Source organism: Somniosus microcephalus, chromosome 6 (genome assembly GCF_052327205.1).
Source record: "Somniosus microcephalus isolate GS21.2 chromosome 6, FLI_Smic_1.0, whole genome shotgun sequence".
In the NCBI taxonomy this organism is placed as follows: Eukaryota; Metazoa; Chordata; class Chondrichthyes; order Squaliformes; family Somniosidae; genus Somniosus; species Somniosus microcephalus.
In genome coordinates, this window is record NC_140992.1 from 127,257,570 (window position 1) to 127,265,345 (window position 7,776).

Consider the following 7,776-nt stretch of genomic DNA (forward strand, 5'->3'; position numbering starts at 1 on the left):
AGAGGGGAGGAATATGTTATGTATTGTGTGTTCTCCTCCCACCTGTGGTGGCGCTGTCACAGCAGATAAATGGTTGGGTGTTCTCTTGGTTAAGTTTAGCTCTCTTTGTTCGGAACTCTCCAGAACTTCCCTTTTCCTTCGAATAAAGCACTTCATGTTTGAATCTCTGAGTTCTGAGTTCTAATTGTGTCTAGGTAAAAAAGGTACTGACACAACAGAGAGTGAGAGAGATAGAGAGATACAGAGAGACAGAGAGACAAAGAGAGCAAGAGAGACAGAGAGAGAGTCAGAGAGAGAGGGACAGGGACAGAGAGGGAGCGAGAAAGTGACAGAGAGAGATGGAGACAGAGAGGGGGGAGGGGGAGAGACAGAGAGAGAGAGAGGGAGAGGGTGTAAGAGTGAGGCAGAGAAAGAGTGAGAGAGATAAAGAGAGACAGAGAGAGGGACAGAGCTGGAGAGAGATAGAGCGAGGGAGCGAGTGTGAGAGATAGAGAGAGGGAGAGAGAGTGAGTGAGGGAGAGAGAGAGAGGGACAGAAAAGCAGAGAGAGAGAGACAGAGAGAGAGAGAGAGAGACCGCAAGAGGGAGACAGAGAGAGAGGGAGCGAGTCCAAGAGATAGGGAGACAGAGAAAGTGAGATGCAGAGTGAGACAGAGAGAGACAGGGTGAGAGACAGTGGGACAGAGAGAGAAACAGGGAGGGAGTGTCAGATAGAGACAGGCAGAGAGACAGAGAGATAGAGGCAGAGACAGAGAGAGCAAAGACAGAGAGAGAGGGGGACAGAGAGTCAGCGACAGAGAGACAGAGAGAGAGGGAGACAGAGTGAGTGTGAGAGAGATAGAGAGAGGGAGTGAGTGTGAGAGAGTTAGAGAGAGGGAGAGAGACTGAAAGAGATAGAGAGATAGAGAGAGACGGAGAGACAGCGAGAGGCAGAGAGACAGAGAGAGGGAAGAGAGAGTGAGAGAGAGAGAGACAGAGAGAGAGTTGGAGAGAGAGTCGGAGAGAGAGGGAGAGATAGCAAGAGAGACAGTGACAGAAAGAGACGGAGACAGAAAGAGGGGGAAATGGGGAGAGATAGAGAGAGGGAGAGAGAGAGAGAAAGAGGGAGAGTCAGAGTGAGACAGAGAGAGAGGGAGGGACAGAGAGAAGGAGACAGAGTGAGATAGAGGGAGAGACAGAGTGAGACAGAGAGAGGGACAGAGATGAAGAGAGATAGAGATAGGGAGCGAGTGTGAGAGAGGTAGAGAGAGGGAGAGCAAGAGAGGCAGAGAGAGAGACAGAGAGAGATAGAGACAGGGAGAGAGAGGGAGGGAGAGAGAAACAGACAGACAGAGATGGAGAGAGACAGAGAGAAAGACAGACAGAGAGAGGGAGATAGAGAGAGAGACAGAGAGCGAGTGAGGGAGACTGAGTGAGACAGAGAAAGAGAGTTAGAGAGACAGTGTAAGATTCTTCAAATTCAGCAGATCCACCAAAACCAAGAAGATTACCCTAAAGAAGGGATTTTTGGACTGCTAATAAACCATGTCAGAATGGTATAAGAATATTGGGCCTAAGGGAGATTTAAAATCAAAGACCCCAGGATTTTGGTTTTATTTTAAAAAGCATGTTCGAGCCTGTGGAAGGAAAAAGGCTCAACAAAAGATTTGGGATTGGCCTCTGTAAATGGGCAGTTTTGGGTATTGGCATTAACTGAGCTGTCTGGGGACTATCTAGACTGTCTCAGTCATTTTACATACTGACAATAGACCAACGGAAAAGCAGTTCCCGCCAAAATTACAGAACCATCCAAAGCCTTGCATAATGCAAAACATGCCACCAACCAACAAAAGAACCTTGGCCCCTGTAGGATTCGCAAAATTGAACTTTATATTATAAAGGGTCGAATGGCAGAAGAGGCCATGATTTTAAAGACTGTTTTAAAAGAAGCCTAGGAAAAAGGCGCATTCAAAATGGCATCCAGACCCCGTGACCAACTTATTGGGACACTTTAAAATGGTTCCTGCAGTCCTCAGACAGCTTTGTGGATTCAGCCCACAGTAAGTTCTGGCAGCCGTTTCTGAGAGAACAAAACCAGACACCCACATATACATATAGATTGGATGCAGATCCAGTCAAGATCGGCCTGTAGATAAAGGCCATCTCAATGTTAAATAGACAAAAGGGAACAGTTTCATATTCATGAGAAGAGCATCAAGGACCCATTAAGGACATTACCAGGGCATTAAAAACAATGAAGGTCATTCCAGATCAGAGATGGCCCATTACCGGCCATCCAAGCACAGTTTAAAATATAATAACTACCCCGTTGTGCTCCCAGCCCCCCAAAATTAAAACAAAAGACTAACCTGATTTGGCGCGAGATAAGGGCTTCTGATGAGAAGTATATCTGGGAACCCACAGGTAGAAAGAGAACGGAGGAAGCCATAGACGGAGTGGCCATCGTGGAAAGAAGCCATCGAGGGAAGCCATCGTGGTGCTACCATTGTATCGGTAGCATCATCGCTAGAAGAAGGAGAAGAAGATGGTTCGAGCTGGCGTCCCGCCCCGGGGTAAAACATCGGGAGATCATCGACCAACCCCGGGCCGTTGACGAAACAGGAGGCCATCGACCCACTCCGACTCGGGAGAAGAGACAATTAAAACCGACAGAAGAAATGATGGTGGCCAGCCCAAGGCTCCTCTGACTGGGGTCGAGCAAACGATCCCCGACCCCGCCGACATCCAGACCAGCTGGTGTCCAGCCGTCCCCGACCCCCACCTCAGGAGAGAGGTGAGGCGCAGCTCGCTGGGGCTCCACCAACCAGGTAGAGACGGGACGCCTGAAAGGATCAAACACAGACCTGTTTCAAAACCTTACACTTCCTAGTTGGATTGGTGAGTATGTTTCTGGCCCTTCATAATCGGATCTAGATAGGTTTAAGGGGGTGGACATTTAAGGGTATAATTAACATGAGTTGTTGTCCCTCGATGTTCCGTGTGTTTCCCTATTTCATGATGATCTTTGTAGAGTATAATATGCCTGTATTTGCCTTAGTTAGTACTGTGTCGTTATGATTTGTTTGTGTTTTCCCCTCCCATGTACCCTCTTATTTGCTTGCATTTTGATTTGTTTTACATTATGCAATAAAATTCCATTTCGTTTCATCAAACTTGGTCTATAAGAGTTTTCTCTACATTGTAGCTCCTGCCCCAAAGTCCAGAGTATAGAATCTAAGGGGCGAGTGGGTCGAACCACTCACAGTTTTACTGTGCAAGAGAGAGAGGTCTCTAGAGAGAGAAACCTCTGCGATCTAAAACCCCTTACACCCCCACAGGAAAAGACAACTTTACTGCAATTAAACAAGAGGTTAAACAATCGATGGGACCATCCCAAAACCACTTCACACGTTCTTAAAACAACTTAAGATCGATGGGACCATCCCGAAACCAATTAAACAATTCAAACCAATCAAAATTAACGAGCCTGCCAAAACTAACAATAAGCCAGAACTGATTTGGCACGCAGATTAGCAGGCCTCAATCAGTATAATTAAAGGCCTGTTTCTCACAGAAGAGAGCTCAAGAAAGCAGTCCAAGAGGAAGTTAGTTCAAGTTCAAGTTCGAGTAAGAAGATTCGTCGACACAGAAGAGCTCCAACAACATCAGGATCAAGAAGACCATCTCGAAGCAGTTCTCCCTCTCAAAGAAGTAACACACCATCGCGGCAGACCAGGGCCCCACGAAACAAACAACCAAAAATATTACCAGCAACCGGGTAATATTGGGCCACCGCGACCAACAAGAAACCAACTTGGAAGAAACCGAAGATCAGCAAGTTTTTTTTCCACTCTACAAACTATCCTGACTTACCCCTGGGTAAGATTTTACTGAAAAGACTCTAAACCCTACTTCTAACCAAAAGAAATTGGGTACTCACCTGATAGATCCAATACGCACCCGACCGCATCAGCAGACATGCAAAGCCTGACCAGCAATGCAGGTGAAGTCCTCTACCGCGTCTGGGGTACGGCAGGCCCCAACTGCCACATCTAGAGAACCCCGAAATCGTGAACCTCTACAATTGTCAAAAGAAGTCGTTTTGGTGAGCATTATCCCTGGTCCTCTGGAGCCCAACTTAGCTAGTGAAGTGGGATTGGGAGGGGTGAAGTAGTCTGTCTATTGTTATTTTCCCTCGTACATTCCGAAGTGTTCCCCCAATTTAGAGTGTTAAGATTATTGTGTTGTGTATTTTGTTTCTCAAATAAAGATCAAAGTTCTTTCACCAAAATTCAGTTGTCTGCTGCAATTTCATTATAACCCCCAAATAAGTCCAAGGTCTAGAACCAAGGGAGTGGGAGCAATTTGAACCGCTCATAAGTCAGAGGCGAAGTTGACCCCAAACTCCACCCCCTACAGAAATGCCAACCATGGCAGGACCTTGGAAAAAGGGATGTGATGCAGTGGACACTGTTTTTGAGGAAAGAAATAAGATTGAAGAGAGGATTTCCTCTTATGTGTTTGAGAAGGTGAATATCACCAAGAAATGGGTGACCAGTCTGTTGCGCGCTGACCATCCCATGGACGCAGCAGTCAAATGGACTGAGAGCAAGGATCATAAAAGATCTGTGGAAAAGGCCATCTGGTTGGTCTGCTCCCAGTGACAGATCCAACTTTTAGATTAGAAAATTGAGGCTGTTATGTCTTCTTGCGCTCGTAGTGCTTTGTAAAGACGCTTCTGGGCTCGGTAGTTTGTAATTATAAACTACTGTTTTATTTGTGTTGTAATGGATGCCTGCCACATGGTGCGGGGTGATATTTCCAAGTGCCACTGTGTGGCGCCTGCGCACTACTTTCCCAGCATTGTAGTGCTGCTACACTTGATTTGAGTGTTAGTACACTTGTACAATATAGTCCCAACATAACTATGTAACATCCCTCTTTCCCAACAAAACTAATTACATCAATTTTTCTATTTTACAATGATTCCAGTTGAATAACGTTAACAAAATACAGAACGTGAGCTTTCTTTGCTCAATTTATATACAGATATTTGTCCATGTTGTTTTACTGTTGTTTTACTGTTCTGTGCGAATTATAATTGCCTTTATAATTATTCGCGATACCGCTCAGGTGGTTGTATGTTACTCCTCCATCTTGTGGACTTGGCTGTAACTATTCCTTTCTGCGGTGTTTTGGTGTGTTCATTTCTTGTTGCCGGTGCTGTTGTGTTTGGCTCTGGAGAGTGCATGTTTGCAGTTGTATTTGAGGTTTTTGTTTCTGGCGTTGTATTGTTTTCCGTGTCTGGTACCGTAACTGCTGTTAATGTTGTCCGCTGTTTGACAGCTTCAGGTGAGGGTCTGATATGGATCCTGTTTCGCCTGTATTGGTTTCCAGGTTCTGTCTCTACCAAGTAAGATCTTGGAGTATCAGCTTTTCCAATAACCTTGGCTGGACTCCATGTTCTCAACAACGGATCTTGTATATGCACTGATTGTCCATTTAGCAGCTCCGGTAGTGGTTTTGCATGCTTGTTATAGTGTGTGCTCCCCGTAGCTTGTGTTTCCATCAGCTTCTGCCGAATGTCCTCTTGGTCCTGGGGAGGATATATCTTTGCTGGTAGAGTTGTTTTGTATTTTCTACCGTTTAGTAGTTCTGCTGGTGATTTCGAGTCTTGTTCTTCTCCCATCTCCTTGCTTTTAATGAGAGCTCTTTTGGCTGTTTGGATCTGTCTTTCGATAAATCCGTGTCCCCTTGGGTAATGTGGGGATGAGGTAATTATTTTAAATCCGTATTTTCCAGCCAGTGCTCTGAATTCACTGGAGGTGAATTGTGTCCCATTGTCGCAGATGACCTTCTCTGGGATGCCCTGTTCTGCGAATAAGTTTTTCACAATTTTTGTGATTGTTGTGGCTCTCATGTCATTTATCCTTCTGACAAAAGGAAAGTCTGCTACTATGATGTACCACTCCTGGTTGCACAGGAACAGATCTGTTCTGACCGTGTGCCATGGTCTCGGGGGTACTTCCATTTGAATCATCTCCTCCTTCTGCTGTGTGTTTCGGTCTTTCTGGCTTATGCAGCATGTGGAGACCATTTGTTCTACGCTTTTGTACATGCCTATCCAGTACACAGCTGATCTGGCTCTTAGTTTACATTTCTCCATCCCCATATGGCCTTGGTGTATTAAGTGGAGAAGTTCCGTTTGCATCGTTTTTGGTATTATGATTCTTGAGCCAGCAAGGAGAACACCGCCCTCCGCCGAGATGTTGTCTCTGATTGTCCAGTACTGTCGGATTTGGTTTTGGACCTGCTGGATCTTCTCCGGCCACCCCTGTATTACCTGTTGCATGAGTAGTAGCAACTCCTCTTCTTTACCAGTCTCCTCTTGAATTTGGCTAAGCTTTGTGGGAGTAACATTTACGAGGTGGTGTATTTTTACTGTCAGGCCCTTCATCTCGTGTTTTTCGTGTGGTGACAATTGAGACAATGCATCTGCCAGTGCCATTTCTTTTCCTGGCCGGTATTTTAATTCGAAGTCATAACTTTGGAGTCTTAAGAGTAACCTTTGCAGTCTTGCTGGGGCCTTGCTTAGGTTTTTCTTGTAAATTTGTTCGAGTGGACGATGGTCACTCTCTACCTTGAATTTTCTTCCGTATAAGTAGGTGTGGAACTTTTCGCATCCGTATACTACTGCCAATAGCTCTCTTTCGATGTTTGCGTATCTTGTCTCTGCTGATGTCAATGCCTTCGATGCGAAAGCTATTGGTTTTCCTTCCTGCATGAGGGCTGCCCCTTGCCCCCTGGCAGAGGCATCTACCTGTAGGGTGACAGGTTTTTTTCTATTGTAATAAGACAGGCTGGTTTCTTTACATAATAATTCCTTTAGGTGTTTGAAGTTCCTCTCATGGGATTCTGACCATTGGTATTTGGTGTCTTCTTTTAGTCATTCTCTTAGGTTGGCTGTGTAGTCTGACATGTTCGGGATGAAAGAGCTCATATACTGGACCAAACCGAGGTAGCTTCTCAGCTCCTTCTTGTCGTTTGGTGGTTTCATCTTTGCTATCGCCTCGACCTTTTCGGGATAAGGCTTGACACCCTCCGGTGTGTAGATCATGCCAAAAAATTTGCATTTCGTACTTTTAATGATGCACTTTTCGGCGTTCAGCTTGATGCCAGCCATTCTAGTGCGCTCCATGGCCTCGTGCAAGTGCACGTCGTGGTCTCTTTCATTTGTTCCATAAACTTGGATGTCATCAGCAATTCCAATGGCTCCCTCACAGCCTTTGTATGTTTCATCGATCTTTTGTTGGAAGATGTCTTGGCTGGCTTTCAACCCGAATGGCAGCCGCAGGAATTTATAACGCCCCAATGGTGTATTAAAAGTCGTCAGGTTAGTTGATTCTTCGTCCAGTTTTATGTTCCAGTAGCCATTTCTGGTATCCAGTTTGGAGAAGACTTTGGCTCCTGCCAGTGCTGGTGTGATTTCTTCTAATGTTGGTGTGGGGTACTGGTCCCGCTTTATTGCCTGGTTTAAGTCTTTAGGGTCCAGACAGATCCTGAGCCGTCCGTTCGGCTTTTCTCGTACCACAATCGAGTTTACCCAGTCTGTGGGTTCAGTGACCTTTGCGATTATTTCTTTCTCTTCCATTTCTTTTAGTTCGGTGTATAATTTTTCTTTTAGCTCGATGGGTATTTTTCTTGGAGCATGGATGACGGGTTTTACCTCTGGATCTATTGTTATATGGTACTTGAACTCCCCGAAGCATCCTACAGTGTCATCAAAACATTTTGGATA

The 7,776-nt window shown here is 45.5% G+C and overlaps 1 pseudogene across 1 annotated transcript in view; it reads left to right on the plus strand.

Moving 5' to 3' along the window:
• The first annotated feature begins 533 nt into the window (after positions 1-533).
• Positions 534-7,776, plus strand: part of LOC147116062 (uncharacterized) — a 57,156-nt pseudogene continuing 49,913 nt past the window's right edge. Inside the window, exons 1-2 of the transcript XR_015078878.1 lie at positions 534-632; positions 752-1,396. The product of XR_015078878.1 is annotated as an uncharacterized LOC147116062 (transcript). The remainder of the gene's footprint in view (positions 633-751; positions 1,397-7,776) is intronic.